General features: G+C 35.6%; 1 long non-coding RNA gene across 3 annotated transcripts in view; it reads left to right on the top strand.

Annotated features, from left to right (window-relative positions):
- LOC129532136 (uncharacterized) overlaps positions 1-25,612 on the top strand; it is a 110,841-nt gene that overhangs the window by 26,330 nt on the left and 58,899 nt on the right. For 2 of the 3 annotated variants that reach the window (XR_010129642.1, XR_008677764.1), the window contains exon 3: positions 18,449-18,518. This is a non-coding gene — a long non-coding RNA (uncharacterized lncRNA). Of the gene's footprint in view, positions 1-18,448; positions 18,519-20,001; positions 20,136-25,612 lie in introns of all 3 variants that reach the window. The other variant, XR_010129641.1, reaches the window with a different exon arrangement.

The following is a 25,612-nucleotide window of genomic DNA, read 5'->3' as shown; positions in this document are numbered from 1 at the left end:
AGAGCAGAAATAAATGATTGAAACGAAGAAAATAATACAAAAGATCAATGAAACAAAAAGTAGGTTTTTTGAAAAGTTGAACAAAATCAACAAACCTATAGCCAGACTAAGAAATAAGGAGAGAAGATCCAAATAAATAAAATCAGAAATGTAAAAGGAGACATTGCAACTGATACTGCAGAAATTCACGGGATCATTACTGGCTACTACGAGCAACTATATGCCAATAAATTGGAAAATCTAGAAGAAATGGACAAATTCCTAGAACACATAAAATCTACAAACGTTGAACCAGGAAGAAATCCAAAACCTGAACAGAATCTAATTCACCAGTGAAGCTACCTTTACTGGGATAATTTTTTGCTGGGAGAAGCATCTTTACTGAGAAAACATTCACCAGATATTTAAAGAAGAACTAATACCAATCCTACTCACACCATTTTGAAAAATAGAGAAGAGAGTACTTCCAAACTCATTCTATGAGGCCAATATTACCCTGATACCAAAACCAGATAAAGACATATAATAAAAAGTAAACTACAGGGCAATATCTCTGATGAATATTGATGCAAAAATCCTCAACAAAATACTAGCAAATCAAATTCAGCAAGATATTAGAAAGATCAGTCATCATGACCAAGTGGGGATTATCCCTGGGAAGCAAGAATGGTTCAACATAGGCAAGTCATTCAATGTGGTACGTTATATCAAAAGAATGAAGGCTAAAAACCGTATGATAATTTCAATTGATGCTGAAAAAGCATTTGATAAAATGTAATATCCCTCTAAGATAAAAACCGTCAAAAAACTGGGTATAGAAATAAACAAAATAAAAGCCATATGTAACAGACAAACTCACAGCTAGTATCATCCTGTATGGGGAAAAACTGAAAGCCTTCCCCCTAAGATTTAGAACATGACAAGGACACTCACTTTCACCACTGTTATTCCACATAGTACTGGAAGTCCTCACTAGGGCAATCAAGAGAAAGAAAGAAATGTCATCCAAACTGACATGGAAGAAGTCCAATTATCCTTGTTTGCAGATTATATAATCTATATTTGGAAAAACCTAAAGACTTCATGAAAAAACAATTATAACTGTTAAATTCAGCAAAGTTGCAGGATACAAAATCAACATACAAAAATCAGTAGCATTTCTATATCCCAAATGTGAGAAATCTGAAAAAGAAATTAAAAATATAATGCCATTTACAGTAGCCACACAAAAAATTAAAAACCTAGGAATTAAGCAAAGACGTGAAAGACCTCTATGATGAAAACAATAAAACACTGAGAAAAGAAATTGAAGAGAACACCAAAAAATTGAAAAATATTTTGTGTTCATAGATCGGAGGACACAATATTGTTAAAATGCCCATAACACCCAAATCGATCTACAGATTTAAAGCAATCCCTATCAGAATACCAATGACATCCTCACAGAAATAGACGAAACAATCCTGAAAGTCATATGTAACCACAAAAGATCCAGAATAGCCAAAACTATCCTAAGCAAAAGTAGTAAAACTGAAAGAATCATGTTACTGACTTTAAATTATACTATAGAACTATAGTAATCAAAACAGCATCCTACTGACATAAAACACACACACACACACACACACACACACACACACACCAATGGGACAGAAAAGACAACCCATAAATAAATCCACACACTTAACATTGAACTTATTTTTGACAAATATGCCAAGGACATACACTGGGGAAAGCTAGTCTCTTCAATAAATGTTGCTGGGAAAACTGGATATCCATATGCAGAAGAATGAAATTAGACACCTGTCTCTCACCATATTAAAAAAATCAAATCAAAATGGATTAAAGACTTAAGTCTAAGACCTCAAACTATGAAACTCCTCCAAGAAAACATCGGAGAAAATCTCCAAGACATTGGTCTGGGCAGAAATTTATTGAGCAATACTCCACAAGCACAGGAAACCAAAGCAAAAATAGACAAATGGGATCACATCAAGTTAAAAAGCCTCTGCACATCAAAGGAAACAATCAACTAAATGAGGAGTCGGGCCACAGACTGGGATAAAATATTAGCAATCTACCCATTGATCAGGGGCGTAACCAAAACAGAATATATAAGGCGCTCATACAATCCTATAGAAAAAAAAATCTAATAATCTGATTAAAACATAACAAAAGATTTGAATAGACATTTCTCAAAAGAAGATATACAACTGGCCAACAGACAAATGAAAAGGTGCTCAACATCATTATCAGAGACATGCAAATAAAAATTACAATGAGATATCATCTCACCCCAGTTAAAATGGCTTACATTTTACATTTAAAAGACAGACAATTATAAATGCTGGTGAGAATGTTGACAAAGGGGAACGAACCCTCACATACTCTTGGTGGGAATGTTAGTACAACCACTATGCAGAACAGTTTGAAGTTTCCTCAAAAAACTAAAAATTAAGCTACTGTAGGATCCAGCAATCCCACTGTTGGGTATATACCCCAAAGAAAGAAAATCAGCAAATCAAAGGTATCTGCACTACCATGTTCGTTGCAGTACTCTTCACAGTAGCTAATATTTGGAAGCAACCTCAGTGTCCATCGAAAGTTGCGGGATACAAAATCAACTTACAAAAATCAGCAGCATTTTTATTTCCCAAAAATGAGCAATCAGAAAAAGAAATAAAAAACGCACTCTCATTTGTAATAGCCACACATAAAATTAAATACCTAGGAATCAACCAAAGAAGTGAAAAAGACCTCTATAATGAATGAATGAATAAAGAAAATGTGGTACATATACTAATGGATTACTGTTTAGCCATAAAAAAGAATGAGATTCTGTCATTTGCGACAACATGGATGGAACAGAAGGTCATTTTGTTAAGTGAAAAAAGCCAGACAGAGAAAGACAAACATTGAATATTCTCACGTATTTTTGGGATCTGAAAATCAAAGCAATTTAACTCATGGACATAGAGAGTAGAAAGACAGTTACCAGAGGCTGCCAAGTATAGTGGGGGGCTGGCAGGGAGGTGTTAATGTACAAAAAAAAGAAAGAACGAATAAGTCATATACTATTTGATGCCACAACAGGGTGACTACAGTTGATAATAGCTTAATTGTATATTTCAATTGTATATTTTAATTGTATATTTCAAAATAACTAAAAGAATTGGATTGTTTGTAACACAAAAGATAAATGCTTCAGAGGATGGATATCTCATTCTCCATTTATGTGATTATATCACATTGCATACCTGTATCAAAATATCTCACATTGCATACCTGTATCAAAATATCTCCTGTACCCTACAAATATAGCCTACATTTAAAAAAAATTAAAAAAATAAATTAATGTATCTTCTATTTTTTTCACTATTTCTGTTTTGTTGTATATATGTTATCATTGCTCTGACAAATTTTCCTGTTTCCAATTTGTTGGGCTTTCTTAGATTCAAGAATATTTGTTTTCTTAGTTTGTCTCTATATTACCTGAGAGTCCTACTGAGAGCTGGTGATAAAGCAGGCCCTACTGTTTGAGTCCTGATTCTATCAAGTTCAGGGCAGAGCTGGATCACCCCACTCACTCATTTCCTTTCTAGCTTCCTTAGCCTCTTCTGGTCACAGAGAGGCCAGAAAGATCAGACATGTAAGGTCAATGTCAACTTTCTCTCAGTTTCTATAGATACTTGCAGAGCTCTTCTGGTTCTTACACTTGGATTTCCAACACTAGTTATGAGGAAACAAAGTGAACCAGAGAAGAGAACCCAAATTCTCACTGGTTATCAGTTGTAAAAAGGCCTCAGCAGGCCTCCTGTTTTGCTCTGGAGAGGGTTAGTGTGAAAACATTCATATCACTGTGAATCAGTTATTTATATAATCAACTAAGAGAGTATTTGATTGTTTGTTAATCTGTGATTGAAGCTATTTCTCAATATAGATTTATGTCTAAAACATAATTGTTCGTACATAAAATGTACCATTTTCTTTCATGTCTCTATTCAAGGACAGATAAAGAATAATTATGTATGTATAATATGTTATATATAAACATATATATATATACACATATAAATCTGGTAACTAATTTACATTTAAATCTCAGTTTCTTAGTCTGTAATATAAAGTTAATTTCTCCTATCTTGTAGAATGATAGGGTGTGTTGGAAATGATGGATATAAAGCAGAAAGATTGTGAATATAAATCAGTACCTGGCTCAGAGTTGGCTCTCAATTAATGTACACTGTTATTTATCATTATTAATATTAGCATAGGCCACAATAAATGAGGGAATTCCAGTTACATATATTCATAGCCACAGCAAAAGTAAGAGCATAATATTTAATTGATTCTCAAATATTATTATATAATGACTATGTCATGTGCCACATTCAGTGAAAACAAAAGTTAGCAATAAAGGATTTTAGTTCTCAAGGGTTTGATCTTTATTTTGAAGCATATCAATTTCTAATTCAAAAGGCTCCAAATTATTGTAGTTAATTACTGTTAAATATTATTACAGAATAATAATTAATATTGTAAGAGACTTTAATGTATGGCAGATACAGATCTAACTACTGTGTGTCTGTGAGTGTGTGGATGTATGAATATGTATATACTGATAACAATTTTACATAATAACATGTACTGTGATTGCTTCTATTACCTCCACTTTGCTGACAAACAAACTGAGGCACAGAAAGATTATCATCAATTACCTAAGATCCACAACAGATAAATTACAGAAAATCTGTGTTTTGAACTCAGATATCTGTCTCCAAAGTTCACACTGAAAATCATTTTATTCAATGTGTTGTGAAAAGAGAACACACACATACACTTAGAAATTAAGTCTTAGATTGAATGAATTCCCAACCACAACCAAGCTAGTTAAAGAGTAGAGTAGCGGATTTAATTGCAACATTGCAGCACGCACTGATTATAGTTGTTAAAAATTATTCAATACCAGATCCACTGTGTTTTTGGTAATGATCTTACTTAGCTGAACATTCTATTCATAGCCCTGACTACAACGTAAAGCAGAGATTTGCTTTAGCATTGTATTTAATCTAAGGGGATCAAGGATCAAGATAACAATCAACATGCTAAATACACCATAAGTGAAGGGTCTTATTTTGTGTGTGGGCTGAAGATGTTTCTAATAAGTCCCCTGAAGAATTTACCTTCAATCAAGTGTTTCTAAATGTTACCATTTTTAATAGAATGCTAAAATAAAATGATAGTTCTAAATAATGATATAATTACTACTTTTCAAATAATTTATGTTAGAGATACATTCCCAAGCCCATGTCTGCTACGCAATAAATGTTTAATGAAGTTGCTATTCTTCAGATGGGACACTGATACTAAAAACCATTGTATTAAAACACACCATCACTAACTGTGTATGAAAAAAATAATGGAATTTCAATACATTTTTATAATGCAAATTCTTTTTTTTAAATTTTGTATTAGGAAAGTTTAAGTTACTATAGATTATTTCTGTGAATCTTTGCTTAATATGACTCTAATTTTCAGATTTAATAAAAAAATTTTACAAATATACAGTTTTTCTTAATCTCCATAGTCCCCCTACAGCTAACTGAAAGCAATTTCTACCATATCTATTTCCCATAGCAATTGCATTTATTCTATGTTGTGTGTGTGTACATTTAAAAAATCCGGGAAGAATGTGTGGGAGATTTGCAAATATCCCAACATGAAGTAGCTACACATCTCTTCCTCAGGAGGAATATTTCAGAGGCCAGGAGCAGTTAGAAGTCTGTATATCGTTGGTTTAATAGACTTCACATGATCTGGCAGTCACTAAAAATCAAAGTACTAAGAGAAATGCCTTTCTCCATCATAGGTCTAAAACTTACCCACTTCTTCCATGTGGAGCATTGAATGGAAAACTGTTTGGAGTAACATTTTCTCACTCTTTTTTATAATAGTGAAGACATAAAGTTTATTATGCTCTTGAGCCAGCTATTTCAAATGAAGCCAACTATTTCTGATTTCAGAGCAAGAACTAGAGGTCACAAAGAACCTTAATTGTTGGATGTGGGCCACAGTGTGCTGTCTTTCATAAATAAAGATGATACTATTAATATACTGGCAACAAGCCAGATATTGTCATTTTTTTCCCCCTCAGCAATGGTGACAGGTTTGTACCAATGCACTCATACTACCTTGTCTGGCCCCTCTTGTGACCAGTAGGATACTATTTGTCAGACTTCTAGTAGTGCAGACTGCACCCTGCGAATGTGAATCAGAGCACAGCCATGAGCGCTAAAGTGGGAAGTCAGCCTTGACTCAGGGCAATGCACTAATTAACAGAGCTCACCAGCTAGAGACTCATATGCTGTCTAATCAGGCAGCCGGACAAAAGGGAACATGTCAGCTTAGAACAATTATGTCAGAGAAGTGTTAATCTGCTGCTTAAACTTTTGGAAAAAATAAAACTTAAAATGAAATCATCTAAATCACATTGTAGCAATTTGAAGTGAGCCATATGAACAAAAGTATATAATAAATCACTCTATGTGATTAAAATCCATTTGTTATTAATTAGTAGGAAAATAAAGAGAACTCCTAAAATACCAGCAGTTAACTAAAAGAAAACAATACATGATTAACAAATACAGTGCATACTTCTACTAAATTCCTCTACAATTTTGAAAAAGTGATGTAACAATGCATGTCCTTCCTTAATTCTTTTTGTGTAAATATACTCATATACATCTCTATAGAGACTGTTCCAAGCAAATAAGACTAGCTATGAGAAGATTGGAAGTATACTAAGAGAAGAATGTTAGAGGAACTCAAAATGTATTATCATAATTTTAAATTCAAGCTTTACTCTTTTCATTTTTTATTCCTTTCCTTGATCCAAATATTTGAGTTACTTATTTGAGAATAACAGTGATCACTTACACTGAAGTTATTTTCTAGGTACTATCATAACTTATTAAATGTCCCTAAAAATCCCACGAGATTCTACTATTATTGCCATGTTACTGATAAAGGAGTTGAAGCAATAGAAAGTTAATTAACTTGTCCATGCTCACAAAACCAGTTAACTGGTGAAGTTTATTTTTAAATCAAAGCAGTTTGCCTCTATACTGTGTTTTTAACCACTGTGCTGTAGTTCATTGTTAAAACACAGAATGTGTGTTAAGTAATTTTATGACTAAAGGACAGCACAATATGTATTTATTGAGTTAAAACAAGACTTGTGTTCCCTGATTTTGCCATCTCTGACCCTGGTTAGATTCCCCTTTTTTTGCTTTGATAGTGCTCTTTACAGTCTCTCTCATTGATTTCGCCATATTGGATTTTCTACCATTAGTGTTGATGTGTGTCGCTCCCACTAAACAGTGATCCTTTTAATGGCTGGAGACTGAAATCAAATCTTGTCATTTTTTTAAAAAAAAATCATGCCTGATACAGAATAGGGAGACAATATTTATTTGTGGAATTAATGAGTAGATTATTTACCTTATACTTAAATGTCTACTTTAATATAGTTATACCATGATTTCCATTTTATTTCATGAAAGGAGAACTCCAAGTTTTGAGTGGGTTTTTGAAAATTTTAATTTCAAACTCAGTTTCAGATGGATAAAGTTATTATAAGCTCATAATTCTGGATAAAGATAGTGGATAATTTCCACACCCTGATTTGGAAGTCTAAAAATCAAGAGTTCAATTTTAGACATGGTAAAATTGGAACATAAATAAGCGAGCAGTTGGATATATGGGCCTAGATGGGAGATGCAGAAATGTGCAAACAAACAAAAGCTATCCAAACACCATTCAAAAAATACTTTTCTAAGTAACTATGGCATCAAAAAAAGGAAAAAACTAATAATTATGATATCACTAAGAGGAAAAATACTTCAGGGAGCTAAAACGGTATACAGTGAAGTATGTATAAATATTAAACTTTCATTAAAACAAAATAAGGAATTGGCCAGGTGTGGTGGCTCATGCCTGTAATCCAAGTACTTTGGGAGGCCAAGGTGGGTGTATCACCTGAGGTCAGGAGTTTGAAACCAGCCTGGCCAACATGGCAAAACTCCGCTTCTACTAAAAATGAAAAAAATAATTAGCCAGGCATGGTGGCACATACCTGTAATCCCAGCTACTTGGGAAGCTGAGGCAGGAGAATTGCTTGAACCTGGGAGGCGGAGGTTGCAGTGAGCTGAGATTGTGCCATTGCACTCCAGGCTGGGCAACAAAAGTGAAACTTAATCTCAGCAACAACAACAACAAAAAAGGAATTAAGAAAAAGGAAATAAACATGCCATGCAATTCAAGAAGTATGGTGATGACTTCGCAGATATACGCATATATTCAAATCCATTAAATTGTATACATTAAATAACTGTAGTTTTTTTTTCATGTCAATTATACCTCAATAAAGTGGTTAAAAAAAAGTAGAAAGAATATCACAACAAACTCAGGAACAAAAGAATTAAAATGATAAATCAAAATGATGTTTTCTAAAACAGAACAAAATCAGAAATTATGACACAATAATAAGATCAATTGTTATAAATAAATTTTCAGTGCTGCAAAAGACATAGCACTCAAATATAAAATTTTCTTTTCAATTCTCAGCAAGGCAAGGTACTTCTATAGAAGGGTACGCCCTTACAGATGGAGCAATAGGGAGCGCACACTTGGACAAGGGAGGGGAAGGGGTTCTTATCCCTGACACATGTGGCTCCCGCTGCTGTGTCGTTCCCCTATTGGCTGGAGTTAGACCACACAGGCTAAACTAATTCTGATTGGCTAATTTAAAGAGAGTACAGGGTGAGTGGTTTGGTGGGAAAAATGGTTATGACAGAGCAGGTAATTGGAATGAGTCAGGGTGGAGCAGGTAATCAAAAAAAGTTGCTTTATGAAGTTAAGTTTAAAAGTAGAAGGTGAAAAATTGAACATACTGACATATTGATTCTTTGAAAATAAATTTAGAACTCATATCTAATGGCAATGAATGCAATAATATAAACGAATACAAAATTAAACAATTTTACAACAGTGGAAGGGAGTATAATCACAACAAGAGGAATTGAAAGTAAGAAATAATTACTGTTTGTGATAAGACAAAAGCATACACCATCTAATACTTAGGAAAAAAGCTGGATATAGATTTTAGGAACCACACCCTATTAAAGAGATGCACACATGTGGTTTCATAAGAAATATATTTCTCATTTTCAAAGAAGTAATATACCATATGCTATTTCAATATTAAAACTCAAATCTTTTACTTTTCAAGTAAAAGGAAAAGGTGATCTGCAAATCATATTATAAAGCACTGTAATGCTAATACTCAGGTCTAACAAAACAGGTGAATAACTTACCTCAAATGAGTCTTACTTACATGTTCTTAAATGAATAATACTATGAAAGGCAAAATAATGGATCCTCAAAGATTTCCTCGCCCTAATCTCTAGAACCTGAGATTGTGTTACCTTACAATGGCAAAGAGACTTGCAGTTGTGATTAAAGATACGGATCTTGAAAAATGGTGATATTCCTGAATTACCCTATCCCAGAGAGGCCAATTAATCTACATTAATCCTTAAAAGCAAGAATCTTTCCTGGCTGTGGTCAGAGAATGAGATATGGTAGTGGAAGAAGAGTCCAAAATATGCTATGTAGCTGTAGCTTTGACAACAGAGGAAGGGGGCCACAAGACAAGAAAGGCAAAGATATCTAGAGGATGGAAAAGACAAGGAAACATATTCTTTCCTAGAAGCTTCGGAAATAAACTCAGTCCTGCCAAAAACTTAATTTTAGCCCATTGAAACCTATGCCAGAATTCTAAACCTCAGAACAAGAAGCTGATAAATTTGTGTTGTTTAAACTACTATTTTTGTGGCAATTGTTATGACAGCAATAGAATATTAATACAAACACTAAATGCAATTTATCTTTATATATATGGTACAATATAAAACAACCATGAGTAAAATATTTCCAAGAATAAGCTAATATGTTTTGGGAAATCAGGTAATATACATCATATTATAGGCTTAAAGGAAAACATTCATACAATCATTAGAAGTGATACTAAAAATAAGCATGAAACATAAATATACCTATTTTAAAATGCTAAAAACAATTTATTGAATGATATTACCTTAACAGAGCCTCATGCTCTGATATAATATAGATGGGCACTTACATGGTTTGGCTCTGTGTCCCCATCCAAATCTCATGTTGAATTGCAATCCCCAACGTGGGGAGGGACCTGGTAGGAGGTGATTTGATCATGGGGGCAGATTTCCACCTTGCTGTTCTCATAATACTGAGTGAGTCCTCACAAGATCTGGTTGTTTAAAAGTGTTTAAAACTTCCCCCTTTGCTCTCTCACTTGCTCTGCCATGGTAAGACACACTTGCTCCCCCTTCACCTTCCACCATGATTGGAAGTTTCCCAAGGCCTCCCAGCTATGCTTCCTGTATAGCCTGTGGAACTGTGAGTCAAGTAAACCTCTTTTTTTATAAATTACCCAGTCTCAGATAATTCCTTATAGCAGTGTGAGAATGGACTAATACAGAGAATTGTTACCAGGGGTCGGGCATTGCTATAAAGATATCTGAAAATGTGGAAGCAACTTTGGAACTCGGTACTGAGCAGAGGTTGGGACAGTTTGGAGGGATCAGAAGAAAACACGAAGATAAGTGACAGTTTGGAACTTCCTAGAGGCTTGTTGAATGGATACAACCAAAAACCACTGATAGTGATATGAACAGTGAAGTCCTGGCTGAGGTGATGTCAGATGGAGATGAGGAACTTATTGGGAACTGGAGTAAAGGTTATACTTGCTATGCTTTAGCAAAGAGATTGGCAGAGTTGTGCCCCTGCTCTAGAGATCTGTGAAACTTTGAACTTGAGATGATTTAGGGTGTCTGGTGGAATAAATTTCCAAGCAGCAAAATATTCAACAAGTGGTCCGGCTGCTTCTAAAAGCCTACACTCATTTGCATAAACAAAGAAATGACCTGAATCTAGAACTTATGTTTAAAAGGGAAGCAGAGCATTAAGGTTTGGAAAATTTGCAGCCTGACCGTGCAGTAGAAAAGCTGATGTGAATAACCAAGACAATGGGGAAAATACCTCCAGGGCATTTCAGAGACCTTCATGGCAGCCCTCCCATTACAAGTCTCAAAGTCATGGAGGAAAAAAATGGTTTCACGGACCAGGCCCAGGACCCCACTGCTCTGTGCAGCTTCAAAACATGGTGCCCTGAATCCTAGCTGCTCTAGCTGTAGCTGTGGTGAAAAGGGTCAAGGTACAGTTCTGGCATTGCTTCAGAGGGTACAAGCCCCAAGTCTTGGTGGCTTCTATGTGTGTTGGGGCTGCAGATGTGCAGATGAGAAGAGCTGAGGTTTGGGAGCCTCCAGTTAGATTTCACGGGATGGATGGAAATGCCTGGATGTCCAGAGAGAAGTCTGCTGCAGAAGTGGAGCCCTTCTGGGGAATCTCTGCTAGAGCAGTGCAGAAGGGAAATGTGGGGTTGGAACCCTGACACAGAGTCCCCATTGGGGCACTGCCTAGTGGAGCTGTGAGAAAGGGCCACCATCCCCAGACCCCAGAGTGGTAGATCCATTGATGGCTTGCACCCTGTGCATTGAAAAGCCACAGAAACTCAATGTCAGCCTGTGAAAGCAGCCATGGGGCTGTAATCTGCCAAGCAACAGGGGCAGGGCTGCACAAGGCCTTGGGAACCCACCCCTTCAGTGTGGTCTGAATGTGAGACATGGAGTCAAAGATTATATTGGAGCTTTAGGAATAACATCTGCTTTGCTGTGTTTTGGACTTTCATGGGGCCTGAAGCCCCTTGGTTTTGGCCAATTTCTCCCTTTTGAAATGAGAATATTTACCCAATGCTTGTACTCTCACTGTATCTTGGAATTGACTAATTGTTTATGATTTTACAGGTTGATTGGTAGAAGGAACTTGCCTTGTTTTAGATGAGGATTTGGAGTTGGACTTTTTGAGTTAATGCTAGAAGTGTTAAGACTTTGGGGGACTGTTGGGAAGACATGATTGGTTTTGAAATGTGAGAAGAACATGAGATTTGGGAGTGGTCAGGGGCAAAATGATATGGTTTGGCTCTATGTCCCTGCTCAAATCTCATGTTGAATTGTAATTCCCAATGTTGGGTGGGACCTGGTGGGTGGTGATTAGATCTCGGAGGCTGATTTCCCCCTTACTGTTCTCTGGAGAATGAGTGATTTCTCATGAAATCTGGAAGTGTGTCACACTTCCCCTTTGGCTCTCTGTCCTGCTGTGCCTTGGTAGGACATATTTGCTTCCCCTTTGCCTTCTGCCATGATTGGAAGTTTCCTGAGGTCTCCCAGCCGTACTTGCTATAGAGGCTGAGGAACAGAACTGTGAGTCAACTTGCGTCAATTAAATCTCTTTTCTTCATTAATTACCCAATCTCAGGTAGTTCTTTGTAGCAGTGTGAGAATGGACTAATACAGGCACAGACGCTTCTGAAGAGCAATCTGGTACAACAGAGGCAATGTGTATCTGTCACTTAGATAGGTAGGTAAAATGTGGTAAATTCAAACTATAGGATATTATATATCAAATAGAGCCAACAGGTTTGAGGTACACATATCAACATAAAATGTTCTTAAAAACTTAATGCTTAATAAAAAATTGTGAAAGCAAAGTAATATCTTAAGCAATTAAATAGATATGTTTGATATAATAGCCTTTTCATAAAAACAGATAAAATAGAAGGATGGTCCATGGTGGTCCATGGGGAGAAGGACGAAAGTGGGATAGGAGGAAAAAGAGAATCAATTATTCAATTAACTTAACAGAATACAGTCCTTTTCAGACCAGTCCTCATAAACTAAAATGAGCTAAGCAGTATGATTAATTCTATCATCAACGGTAGGAATATAAACAACATTATAACAAAATTTTAAAATACAAAAAAGGAAATAAGTTTTTAAAATCTGGAGTCTTATCACCTAGAAGCACTACTCATCTTTTTTTTTTAATAATAAAAGCATTACATTTAAAAGTATATATATTATTTTAATATAACTCAAAAATGCTCACAATGAAGGACACAGTTAATGAAGTGAACTCACTTAAAATTAAGAATTCCTATTCATCAAAACACTACTAAAATTTTAAGTGTAATCTGCATAATAGGTGAAGTTACTTTTAATACAAATATTGAACATGGGTTTGTGTCTACAATACATACAATTCAGTAAAAGAAAATATGGAAATGATTTTAAAAGGAATCTTATAGGGAGATACAGAAATGCCTATAAACACATGTAAAGTGCACATATTGTATGCACATGTAAATTGTGTACACATGTAAACTGCAAATTATACATGTAAAGTGTGCACATGGTAGCTTATATTTACAATGCTTCTCATTGGCATTACTCATCAAATAAATGCAAATATAAGCTACAATGATATATAAAAATATAGCTTTAGAGAGAAAATACATAAAAAAATAAGAATTACAACATCAATAAGAAAAATGAAACAGATACTAATAAAATAGAACCCCATTCTCTTTATTTTTTATTTTGTTGAGATAGAGTTTTGCTCTTGTTGCCCAGGCTGGAGTGCAATGGTGTAATCTTGGCTCACCGCAACCTCTGCTTCCTGGGTTCAAGTGATTCTCCTGTCTCAGCCTCCCAAGTAGCTGGGATTACAGGCATGCACCACCATGCCCGTCTAATTTTTTGTATTTTTAGTAGAGATGGGGTTCCTCCATATTGGTCAGGCTGGTCTCGAATCCCTGATCTCAGGTGATACGCCCTCCTTGGCATCCCAAAGTGCTTGGATTACAGGCATGAGACACTGTGCCTGGCCAGAATCCCATTCTCTACTGATGGAAATAAAAATGTATATAAACACTTTGGAAACTTGTTTTATAATACCTACTAACACTCAAAACACACATACCATTTTGTCCAGCAATTTTATTCCTATGTATACATTCAACAGATATATGTACTTATAAGATACATGCATAAGAATGTTCATAGTAGCTTTATTAATTAGAACTCCAGGCTGGGCCTGGTGGCTCATGTCTGCAATCTCAGCATTTGGGAGGCCAAGGCGGGCAGATCGCTTGAGCCCAGGAGTTCAAGACCAGCCTGGGAAACATGGCAACACCCCATCTCTACCAAAAATACAAACAATTAGCTGGGTGTGATGGCAGACGCCTGTGGTCCCAGCTACTTGGGAGGCTGAGGTGGGAGGTTTGCTTAACCCTGGAAGGCAGAGGTTGCAGTGAGCTGAGATCATGCCACTGCAGTCCAGCCTGGGTGACAGAGTGAGACCCCATCTCCAAAAGAAAAAAAAAAATCCCGAATTATAAATATCAAAAATATCCATCAAGAGTAGAATGAATAAAGAAATTATGGTATATTCATACAGTTGAATGCTAAACAATAAAGAATTTTCTGCTACATGAGCCAATATAAGTGAATCTGACCTAGTTCTGAGCTAAATAAACCATTTAAGTAAAGTTAAAATATAGGAAAAATAAGTAAAGTAAATAAATACATGTTAATAGAAGTCAAAATACTGTTCGCCTTTTGGTGAGATGACTGAGAAGTGTATAAAGATATTTTCTAAAGTTTAGGTGACATTCTTGAGTTGGGTACAGATGCACTTAGAGTGTGAAAATTCTTTGGGCAATGCATTTATTATTTTCACTTTTTTTCTGTATCACAAAACCCAGTAAAATTGTTTCAGTGTAGGGGAGTTAAAATCTTCAATAATAATTGTACATTCATCTCTGTCTCCTTGGTCATGTCTACTTTGCTTCATCCATTTTGAAGTTACATCATTAGGGGCATGACCTTTAGAACTCAGGTCCCTCTAGAGAACAAGATTTACCTTTATGTAATATTGCTTGCTATCTCTCATAAAAATATTTAGAACAATTTGTTTGATATAAATATGTTCACACCATAGAACTGTGGTTAGTATTTGGTGGTTGTGTCTTCTATTTCAATGCCTTTACTTTTAATCCATGTGTGTCTATTTAAAGTGTAACTCTCCCGGACATCTTAGAGTTGGATCTTTTTTGTTTTGTTTCACTCCAAATAACAATCTCTGGTATTGCTTAGACTGAATAGTCTATTTACATTTAATGTACTTGCTGAATTGTTTGGGATTAATTCTCTCATTTATTATTGATTTTCTTCCTATTCATGTGTAATTTACTTTGATATAGTTTTACCACTTTATTGAAAATAAATCCTTACAACCATGCATATACCTATGCATATACACATACACATACACACATACACACACACACACACACACGCACAAACACACACACACATAGTTAAGCTGGCAGGTGTTGAGGTAATCAATTAAGACAAGCCAAACTGAAAAGGCTGTTATTTTCTTACGACAACAGGGCAGGCAAGAAGCAGAGGGGAAAGTACCACACTTTGGCGTTCCATATTTTGCCATGGAACAGCACCAGGTGAAGTTCAGATGACAAGGAGCACAGATTGAGGGAATCATGTCAAAGTGGAGGAGCTCCTAGAAAAAAAACCTGCTGCCATTTTATGGACCTGGGCTCCCACAAGGAAAGAGCTGGAGAAGGACCTGGAGTGGAAAAATACTGAGTCAAAGCGGGGAAAACTCTATCAGTTAGGGCCTGACTGGTAAAGAGATCTCAAACGAAGTGCCTGGAAATTGCCTTAGCTGAGGCCCCTAATCAGGAAGCCTTCAAATAGAGGCACAGGGCTAGGAATGCAGATATGCATATGTACATGGTTTTGGGAGTGAGCTAGGGGATAAGTCTTTGACTGTATGTCCCTCAGAAAGTTACAGTGCACTGACTATGTGCCATATCTTATACAGGCAGGCAGCTTCCCACATGAGGCTTGATGAGCAAAGCACTGTAATTGCCTAGGGTTGACCTAAAAACAAATCACATATAGAAGTTTTGGCCTGGAGGCAGACTCTTCATGTACATTTTATATATATATATATAATATACCCCATGATACAGTAATGTTACTATGTTTTCTTAAATTTTAACTTTTAGTTAGGTTTAGGAGGTACATATGCAGGTTTGCTACCTGGATATACTGCATGATGCTGAGGTTTAGGGTACAGATAATTCCATCACCCAGGTAGTGAGCATAGTACCCAGTAGGTAGTTTTTCAGCCCTTGCCCACTTCTCTCTCTCACCAACAGTAGTTCCCAGTGTCTATTTTTTCATCTTTCTGTCCACGTGTACCCAATGTTTAGCTTCTACTTATAAGTAAGAAAATGCAGTATTTGGTTTTCTATTCCTGCACTAATTCACTTTAGATAATGGCCTTCTGTTGCATCCATGTTCTGCAAAGGATGAAATTTCATTCTTTTTTATGGTTGTAAAATATTCCACGGTGTACGTGTACCACATTTTCTTTATGCAATCCACTGTCGATGGAAGCCTAGGTTGAGCCTATATCTCTGCTATGGTGTATAGTGCTGCAGTGAACATACAAGTGCTTATGTCCTTTTGATAGAACAATTTATTTTCCTTTAAATATTTACCCAGTAATTGGATTGCTGGATCAAATGGTAGTTCCATTTTAAATTCTTAGAGAAATCTCCAAACTGCTTTTCACATTGGCTGAAATAATTTGCATTCACAACAATAGTGTATAAGGGTTTCCTTTTCTCCATAACCTAGCCAGCATCTGTTGATTTTTGACTTTTTAATAATAGCCACGTTAAATTACCTGGTATGGTTTCTTATTGTTGTTTTGATTTGCATTTCTCTGGAAATGCAAATTAGGAATGTTGAGCATTTTTTTTCATATGTTTGTTGATTGCTTGTATATTTTCTTTTGAGAAGTATCTGTTCATGTCCTCTGTCTACTTTTTAATAGGGTTATTTGTTTTTCACTTGTTGAATTATTTAAGAGCCTTACAGATTCTGGATATTAGACGTTCGTTGAATGCATAGATTGCGAATATTTTTTCCCATTCTGTAGGTTGTCTCTTTACTCTGTTGATAGCTATGTTTGCTCTGTAGAAGCTCTTTAGCCTAATTAGGTTAATTCTTGTTTTACTTGCAATTGCTTTTGTGGACTTTTAGTATATCAACAGTCTTTTCAAATGGTTTCTTAAATTTAAAAGTACAGTTTTTTTACATATGCTTATATATCCATCATTTCTTTTCTCTTTCATTCTCTCCTGTAGATCCATGTTTTGATCTGGGATCCTTTTAATTTATTTTGAAAGATTTTTTGAAATTTCTTAGTGTTTTTTGTAATGTGCTCCCACTGGTGAAGAATTGTCAGCCTTTCATTTTTAGAAATTAAAAAAAAAGATTTCTTTATTTTTAAAAGAGTTTTGTTGTACATAAAATTCTAGGTAAACTTTTATATTCTGTCCATTTTTTTAAGGCATTGTTTTATATTTTTCCAATTTTATGATGTCTGGCATAAATCACTGTTATTTTTCTTCTGAATGTAATGTGTCTTTGTTTTTCTCTATTTTTTTTTCTTTTCCCTCTAGTTTTTAGCATTATGTCAACAATATATTCTTATTTGATTTTATTATTTTTAAGTTTTCTTAATTTCTCAAATTACAAGAAATTCTCCCTCTTCTCCTTATCAACTCATTATGTTACCTCATTAAATCTTTCTCGACTTTTATAACTCCAGTTTATATTTTTGTTAGGATTTTGATATGGTCCATAGTTTCTTCACCAGTCTTTTCTGTTATTTGATGTTTCTCCTATTTTTTACTTTGGTAATTTCTATTACCTGTCGTATGTTCACTGTTTCTTTTTTTCTCTGTCCTGTATTTTATTAAATCAATTTCTGATACTATATTTTTCAGTTCTAGAATGTTATTTTGTGTCTTTATTAGAAATTCTATTTATTTGTTAAAATCTTTGTACTTTTCATCATTTTGTCCATTTTTTCTTCTAATTTTTTAAATACATTTATAACTGTTATTTTAAAGGCCAGATGCTATTTCCAACATCTGTATCTACTTCTTAAGACTATTTTTCTCTTGATTATGGCCAATTTTAATTATTCTTCACATAACTGATTTATATTTCATGGTGACTATTTTTGATTAAAGAATCAAAGAGATTCAGATAAATATTATTTTCTTCAGAGGGAAAAAGTCCCTTTCTCTGTTCATCAGATAGTAAAAGATGCTAATCATTTAAATTTAATTGGGAATTCTGCTAGATTGAACTATGTTGCAATTAAATTAGTTTAAGTTTACCTCTGCTTTAAAATTCTTGGGGTCAAGTTATGCACTATGTATATTATAGAAGTCTTCCTCTAGCATAATTCTTATATATAAGAATTGTAATAACATGGAGTTTCTCTCTCTCTCTCTCTCTCTGTCTCTCCCTCTCCCCCTCTGTCCCTGCCTCCCTCCCATTTGTAGAACGGATCCCAGCCTGTCATACTACTACCATCACTATATTCAGCAAAAGTCCCATGAGAAGTCTTGGCAGGTAGGTAAAATAGCCTTCTTCGAACACAAGAAACCAGTCCACCAGGCCAGCCCACATAGCTTTAAAACCTCTACTGATTTTGCTTACTCACAGCAGTCTCCTTTTCTATGGCAGATCCAATCCTTCAGTTCCATGATCCAACAAATGCTTCTGGTGATTTAATCAGTACTCATTTAGGAAGGGCTCATTCTTAACTTATTTGCTTCACATATCTTTTTATAGATTGATTTTGTGTTTATGAAATACATATGCAGTTTGTTGTTGTTTGTTGCTGTTGTTGCTGTTTTTAAGTTTCTTGGTTATTCTCCAGTTATTAGCAAAGGAACAGCTGTGTGTTGTAAATTTCTACATCTTAAACAAAAGTGAAACTTTCAGTTATGACATTCCAAACAGCATTGTAGATTATTTAATTTCTAGTTTGGATATATTGACTCTCAGCATTCTTTCTTGTTTTGTTATAATTTTAATATATTTTTTTAAATGTATGGTTCCAGCATAGATGAAAGTGTCTTTTTATTTTATTTCATTTTGTTCTGTTTACTGGATTTTGAGAGAACAATTGCTTATATTTTACAGATTTTCCTGGAAATATGAACAGCTCTGTTTGTAGTTATTCATAACTTTGATTACCTCATCTATATTTATTTTAAGGCTCTAAATAGGTTATATTCTCTATTGGCATAAGTTTTTTTAATCATAAAAATTGCACCTCATAGCCCTAGACTGACCAAAAGTGAGTCACTGTGTCCACCTAGAACAGTAGCAATTAAAATTCCTTCAGTAATGGAAATGTTTATATTCATGATGAACAATATGGTAGCCAAAAGCTGCAAGAGACTACTGAGAACTTGAGAATGTCTACTGCAGAGTCAGAATTACATTTTAATTTTAATTAATTTAAATTTAATGCAAATAACTATATGTGACTAGTGGCTATCTTATTGGACAGAACAGATTTAATACTTAGACCTCCCTAGAAAGTATATTAAGATTTGTATTTGTATTGATTTGTAAATCTATTACATTGTTTGCCAGAGGCAATTACTTGCCACCTGTGTTCTAACCAAGCTTGCCCATATTTCACATGTTGAGTTGTTCATTTTAACTGTCAATTGGCCTAATTTTCCCATTTCTAGCATTTTAATTTCTCCAGAGCTTGCATACTACATTGAACACCAATTCAGTGACCTGGAACAATTCCACTCGCATTTGTTCCTTTTAGACCATTTCACTGGGAGTATGTTTCCAATCCACTTATATAAAGATTCTCATCCTCTTCCCAAAGTGTTACTGTGAATCCACTTCCCAGCCCGGGACCATGGTATTACATTTAACCTGTTCTAAACTCTAGTCCCATAGAGAAACTCTTTATATATTGATTGGTTTCAGACACCTTTTTAGGTAGAGAATATGGGTTATAGTTTGTTCTTGTAATCGACCACTTACTATTCCTATGGAATCCTAATATTGTTTCTCATTCCAGTTACTCCTGTCAAATTCAAATTTCATCATGATTCACTGTGACTTCTTCTTGATTATTGAAACTGGGCACTAGGCTAGCATTTACTGCAGTGGTTTTGATTGATAGATGTGAAATCAGAGAGAACAAAGAATAAGGTAAACTATTAAGTACTACAGAGTTTTGATGAATGAATTGGTTACTTTTAATAGGAGAAAAACATTATTGCGGTGCCAATATTGAACTTGGGAAAAACACATTTATTAAAATTATAATTTTTCTCAATTTTCCTATTTTAGGCTTGAATATTTAATGTCTTTTATTTGCTTTTTTATCAAAAGATTGCTAATTTAAAGTTTGACAATAACCATTTCTACTACCTGCTACGCTGGTTGCATAAATTTCCTTTTTCAAGAGTACAGTTCAACCACTAATATCTAAAGTATCTATTCAGTTAATATTAATTATGCATACCTTTAAATTTCACTAGAAAAAAGAAATTCTTTATAGATATTCTGAACTCAGTTCATTAAAAAAAGTAATTACTCTAATAATGCTTCGAGTTTATTCTCTTTCATAAGTGAATAAAATTAGGACTGAATTATTTATTTTAAAAGAATGATTTATGGAGCTTTAAAGACACACATATAATTTTAAAGGATTTCACTCTTCAGCTTTTGAAAGATGTTCCATTTTGGTTCAACATTTCAGATCTGCAATTTTGACACTAAAAGCACAGAGAACTTTATTAATCTCAACTATAGACTTCAGTTTCCAAAGGAGTATTTCATCAACTCAAAGCCACGATCATTAAAAAAAAAATTGGAAATTTTACCTGGAATTAAAAAGAATTACTTTATTTGTAAATGTCTTACAAAAGATACAATAAATATCTGAACCTAATTTTAGGCACATACTTTCAGCCACTTCAAATGCATGGTTTTCTAATGCCACTAAGCTGAAACAACATATAGGTTATATTTTTAGGCAACCTAAAATTTTTGAATGATAAAAAGCATAAAATATAAGTGGAAAGTATAAATAACAAATTTTCTGTCAATGCAGAACGTGTTACTCTCTCTTAATAATAGTAAGAAATGTAATAGGAGAACAGTAATTCAAAGATACACAGGAAAAATTTACACATGAACTATAGATTTGGAGAAATAATGCCTGTTCATTTACATGATATCAACTTTCATACTTTGAGATACTCATGAGCTACTTTGAGATATTCATGAGATTTTTTTTAACACAAAAATAAAGTCTTTATAATAAACCAGATAATTGAATTTAAAAACCTCATGTCTTCAGTTCTGTGAATATATTTTTTATTTAAAGGTTTGGATAACCAAGTCAAAAATCTCTATCTCATAGATATGTATAAACACAGTAATGAAAATAAAAGTAAGTTTATTCAGTGTTAGTGGATGATTTTACAATGAACATCTGGCTGAGAGAAAAGTGCAACCCTAAAAGCCCTGTGATTATATACTCTTTATTGATTAAAAAGTAGTGTTACTATCTCAAGGAACTCACCTGAAAAGCCATTCTCAAAATCATAACCTCAAAATGATAGTATGTAACAGGCAGTGTACAAATTTAGACAGTCTTTTAAAACACTCGTTCTATTTTGAGAGAAAAAGTAAAACTTGTAAAGAAAAATGGGGTTTGGGAGAAGTCGTGTTTACCTATAAAAATGGTAAATTAAATATATTAGAATGGGACTGGGCAAGAAGGCCAACTAGATGCAGCAAGGTGGAACAGCTGCCACCAAGGGACCTAGATGACTAGTGCACTCCTAAAAGATCTTCAGAGGGAAAGCACTGAGAGTGTCCAGAGGGAAGACACAGAAGCTGGGCTAAAGGAGGAGGAAGCTCAGAACCTTGCATGGGCTACAGCAGTGGGACTCCTTCCTGGACCCCAGTGACTCCGGGGGAATAGATGAGTTGAACTGGCAAGGAACAACCTGCTCTCACCATGGCCCTCTGGAATCCTGACAGGAGAAGACCCCTTGACCACCATAGAGACTTGAGCTGGCAGGGAGAGCTGCTTAGAGAGGTGGTAGGGACCGCACACCAGCTGGTGTGGAGCCCAGAGGGTTTGATGCAGGAGCATCTGTTGTGGAGTATGGCCAGGGGCACCCAACCCTCTGGGCTCCACTTGCTCCCATAGGAGACTTTAGCTCTAGAGGAACTGTTGGACCTGAACTCTGCAGGGTGATCTTGCCCTTTAGATGGAGATAGTTCAACCTGACCTCTCCAGGGGCCCCAGCCTAGCCACACCTACTTGTAGTGCAGCCTCAGGTGACCTGGGGACCTGTATCATAGCTACTACCCTGGGGACAACACCTGACTGACAAAGAGTTTCAGTGGGGCAGGCCCCATGGCCATGTGCCAGCCCACCAGCTCCCTCCCCTACCTTCAACTTCTCTGGGGCTCACGGCCACCCTCCACATCACTTTGAGAGTGTGTATGTGGGCAGGCAGATCTTAGTCTCCCTGCCCCGCCAGTGCACATGTATGCACGCACACTGCCCTGCCATTGCTGCTGGTGGGAGTGCACTCCAAGCTCTCCCCACCCCCAATACCCCCACCATACTGCCATTGTAGTGAGAGCCTTGGTGGACACAGAGCCTGTAAGCCCTACTCCCAGCAGTGGCCCACCCCTATGCCAACACTTCTGCCAGAGTGAAACTAGGTACAGACAATAGCAGACCCTGCTGCACTGCAGCTGCTGCTGACACATGCAAATGATGATGGATCCCGCTGTCACTGCCCTGTGAAATGCTTCAGCTGGTGCCACCCTTCAGAGCGCTGGGACCAGTGGTTACAGAACATCTCAGGGCCACCCCCCGCCCCCCAGCTTAGGGAGTTCCTAACTTTGAGAAGCTAGAGAACAAACTCAGGGCCTGATACCAGTGCCCCAGAGTTAGAATATGCAGTCTAGAAGTTGTGAGCTGAGACTTGGCCCCCTAAAATCTTCCAGAAATAAAACCAGTTGACTGAACCCACATTATATACCACATTCAAACCCTCAAGGGTTTGATTTATCCTATCAAATAGGATTTAAAAAACCCCAAAATCCATCCAAAGGACAGCTACTTCAAAGATTGAAGGAACATCAGCACACAAAGATGAGAAAGAAACCAGCACAAGAACTCTTGACAACTCAAAACGCCAGAGCACCTTCTTTCCTCTAAATGAGGACACTAGCTCTCCAGCAAGCGTTCTAAACCAGGCTGAAATGGCTGAAATTACAGAAACAGAATTCAGGATGCGGATAGCAATGAAGATCATTGAGATGCAGAAGAACAGTTAAATCCAATCCAAGAAAGCTAAGAATCACAATAAAATGATAAAGGAGCTGACAGGCAAAATAGCCAGTACAGAAAAGAATAAAACTGACCTGATAGAGCTAAAAAACAAACTACAAGAATTTCATAATGCAATCACAAGTATTAATAGCAGAATAGACCAAGCTAGAGAAAGAATCTCAGAGCTTGATGACTGGCTTCCTGAAATAAGACAGAGAAGAATAGAGAAAAAAGAATGAAAAGGAATGAAAAAAAAAAAAACACACTGAGAAATATGGGATTATGTAAAAAGACCAAATCTACAACTCATTGATGTCCCTAAAAGAGATGAAAAGAATGAAAGCAACTTGGAAAATATATTTTGGGATATCACTCATGAGAACTTCCTCAACCTAGTTAGAGAGGCCAATATTCAAATTCAGGAAATGCAGAGAACCTTCATAAGATACTTCACGAGAAGATCATCCCCAATATGTATAATCATCAGATTCTCCAAGGTGGAAATGAAAGAAAAAATGTTACAGGCAGCCAGACAGAAAGGTCAGGTCACGTACAAAGGGAAGCCCATCAGACTAACAGTGGACTTGTCAGCAGAAACCCTGCAAGCCAGAAGAGATTGAGAGAAAATATTCAACATCCTTAAAGAAAAGAAATCCCAAACAAAAATTTTATATCCAGCCAAACTAAGCTTCATAAGCAAAGGAAAAATGAAATCCTTTCAGACAAGCAAATGCTGAGGGAATTTGTTATGACCAAATGTGCCTTAGAAGAGCTCCTAAAGGAAGCACTAAATCTGGAAAGGAAAGACTGTTACCAGCCACTACAAAAACACACTTAAACACATATACCGGAGACACTGTAAAGCAACAACAGAAACAAGTCAGCATAATAACACAAAATCTACCAAGAAAATGGGAAACAGAAGAAAGCAGGGGGTTGCAATCCTAATTTCAGACAAAACAGACTTCAAACCAACAAAGATCAAAAAAGACAAAGAAAGACATTACATAATGGTAAAGGGTTCAATTCAACAAGAAAATCTAACTATGCTAAATATATACACATGCAATACAAGAGCACGAATGTTAATAGAGCAAGTTTGTAGAGGCTTTCAATGAGACTTAGACTCCCACCCAATGGTAATGGGAGACTTTGATATCCCACTCTCACAGTATTAGACAGATCATCAAGGCAGAAAATTAACAAAGACATTCAGAACCAGAACTCAGTGCTGGATCAAATAAACATAATACATATCTGCAGAAATCTCCACCTGAAAACAACAAATATATGTTTTTCTCATTGCCACATGGCATATGCTCTAAAATCCACCACACAATCGTACATAAAACAATCCTCAGAAAATGCAAAAAAAGAAAAAGTGATATTGAACCACAGCAAAATACAATTACAAATCAAGGCTAAGAAAATCACTCAAAACCATACAATTACATGAAAATTAAACAACTTGCTCCTCAAAGACTTTTGGGAAAATAATGAAATTAAGGCAGAAATCAAGAAGCCCTTTGAAAGTAATGGGAAAAAAAGATACAACATATCAGAATCTCTGAGACACAGCTAAAGCAGTGTTAGGAGGCAAATTTATAGCACTAAATGCCCACCTCAAAAATTTAGAAAGATCTCAACATAACAACCTAACATCTCAAACTAAAAGAACAAGAGAACCAAGAGTAAATCATCCTGAATGCTAGCGGAAGACAAGAAATAAGCAAAATAAGGGCTGAACTGAAGGAGACTGAGACACAAAAACCATTCAAAAGATCAACAAACCCAGAAGTTGTTTTTTGTTTGGAAAATTTAATAAACTAGATAGACTGCTAGCTAGAGTAGTATAAAAGAAAAGAGAGAAGATCCAAATTAACACAATTAGAAATAACAAAGGGATATTATCACTGAGTCCTCAGAAATACAAATAACAATCACAAAATATTGTAAATACCTGTATTCACACAAACTGGAAAATGGATAAATTCCTGGACATACACACTCCCTAGAGTGAACCAGGAGGAAATTGAATTGCTGAACATACCCATAATGAACTCTGAAATTAAAACAGTAATAAACAGTCTACCAATAAAAAAAAAAATCTCAGGACCAGACAGATTCACAGCTGAATTCTACCAGATGTACAAAGAATAATCAGTACCATTCCTACCAAAACTATTACAAAAAATTGAGAAGACCTCCTCCCTAGCTCAGAATGAGTTATTCTGAGTATTCTATGAGTTATTCTATGAGTATTCTAAGAGGCCAGCATCATCCTGATACCAAAATCTGTCAGAGATACAACAAAGAAGGA

The sequence above is a fragment of the Gorilla gorilla genome, chromosome 11 (assembly GCF_029281585.2).
Source record: "Gorilla gorilla gorilla isolate KB3781 chromosome 11, NHGRI_mGorGor1-v2.1_pri, whole genome shotgun sequence".
In the NCBI taxonomy this organism is placed as follows: domain Eukaryota; kingdom Metazoa; phylum Chordata; class Mammalia; order Primates; family Hominidae; genus Gorilla; species Gorilla gorilla.
The sequence above is the reverse complement of the archived record's forward strand: the minus strand, read 5'-3'. Positions and strand labels throughout refer to the sequence as shown.